At 40.6% G+C, this 1,703-nt stretch overlaps 1 non-coding gene across 1 annotated transcript; it reads left to right on the top strand.

The window, feature by feature from the left end:
- The first annotated feature begins 1,285 nt into the window (after positions 1–1,285).
- Positions 1,286–1,446, top strand: LOC128833216 (U1 spliceosomal RNA). Its single transcript, XR_008444135.1, has one exon. It is a non-coding gene; the product is annotated as a U1 spliceosomal RNA (small nuclear RNA).
- The last annotated feature ends 257 nt before the right edge of the window (positions 1,447–1,703 follow it).

Here is a 1,703-nt window from a genome sequence, read left to right as displayed (position 1 = left end):
GGCTAACCAGTCAGTTTAGTGGCTGGGCATCAGCAAGAACATAAAGAATAAAGTATCTGCATGTGAAACTTGCAGAACTAATAGACCAAGACAACACAACACACCTCTACCAGACAAAACTTTTTATGCAAATTCAGAGGACATCATTAATTGGCCATAGTGGACTATTTTTCTACATGAATGTCACAGTGTTATCAAGAAACTGAAGTCCACTTTTGCTCACTTCAGCATTCCATATCAACTAGTGACAGACAACAGACCACAGTTCATCACAGCAGATTTAAGTCATTTCAAACAAACATTTGATCATATTACTAGCAGCCCGCATTACCCATGGTGAATGGAAAGGCTGATAGAGTTGTACAGACAGCCAAGAAAATCCTACAGCAGGATAATCCATTCCTTGCTCTTTTGAGCTACAGATCAACACCAATAGCAGTTGCTGGATATAGTCCAGCAAACTGTTCATGGGAAGACAACTCAGAACTATTGTTGTGACTTTGGAAAAGAATCTATTTCCATAGTGGACAGACATGAAGAGAGTAGTTAAATCAGATAAAAGGGCAAAAGGAACTTACAAAGACTTTTATAACTGACATCAGTCAGTTAGAGAACTGCCAGATCTAGAGCCTGTTGACTATGTTTGTGAAAAAACTGGATGGAGAAAAAGGATGAAGAACTCCAGTTGTCATAAAGAAAAAGAATTTCTCACCCAGATTGTATGTGATCATAGAATTGTAGGACTGGAAGGGACTTCAAGAGAACATCTAGTCCAGTCCCCTTCACTCAAGGCAGGCCTAAGTATTATCTAGACCATCCTTGACAAGTGTTTGTCTAACCTACTCTTAAAAATCTCCAATAATGGAGATTCCACAGCCTCCCTAGGCAATTTATTCTAGTGCTTAATCACCCTGACAGGAAGTTTTTCATAATGTCCAATCTAAACCAACCTTGCTGCAATTTAAGCCCATTGCTTCTTGTCCTATCCTCAGAGGTTAAGGAGAACAATTTTGCTCCCTCCTCCTTGTAACAACCTTTTATGTACTTGAAAACTATTATCGTGTCCCCTCTCAGTTTTCTCTTCTGTAGACTAAACAAACCCAATTTTTTCAATCTTCTCTCATAGGTCATGTTTTATAGATCTTTAATCATTTGTGTTGCTCTTCTCTGGACTTTCTCCATTTTGTCCACATCTTTCCTGAAATGTGGTGCTCAGAATTGGACACAATATTCCAGTGGAAGCCTAATCAGTGCAGAGTAAAGCCAAAGAATTACTTCCTGTGATTTGCTTATAGCAGGGAGATACCATGATCACGAAGGTGGTTTTCCCAGGGTGAGGCTCATCCATTGCACTGCGGGTGTGCTGACCCCTGCGATTTCCCCAAATGCGGGAAACTCGACTGCATAATTTGTGGTAGTGGGGGACTGCGTTCGCGCTCTCCCCTGGCAAAAAAAAACAAAAACCAACTCTCCTGCTAATACATCCCAGAATGATGTTTGCTTTTTTGCAACAGTGTTACACTGGCTCATATTTAGCTTGAGAGTCACTATGACCCCCCAGATCCCTTTCTGCTGTGCTCCTTCCTAGGAGGTTATTTCCCATTTTGTATGTGTGCAACTGATTGTTCCTTCCTAAGTGGAGTATTTTGCATTTGTCCTTATTGAATTTCACCCTACTTATTTCAGACCCTTTCTCCAGTTTG

This window comes from Malaclemys terrapin, chromosome 2 (assembly GCF_027887155.1).
Source record: "Malaclemys terrapin pileata isolate rMalTer1 chromosome 2, rMalTer1.hap1, whole genome shotgun sequence".
NCBI classification, from domain to species: domain Eukaryota; kingdom Metazoa; phylum Chordata; order Testudines; family Emydidae; genus Malaclemys; species Malaclemys terrapin.
Note: the sequence above shows the minus strand (reverse complement) of the source record. Positions and strands in the feature narration are given on the sequence as shown.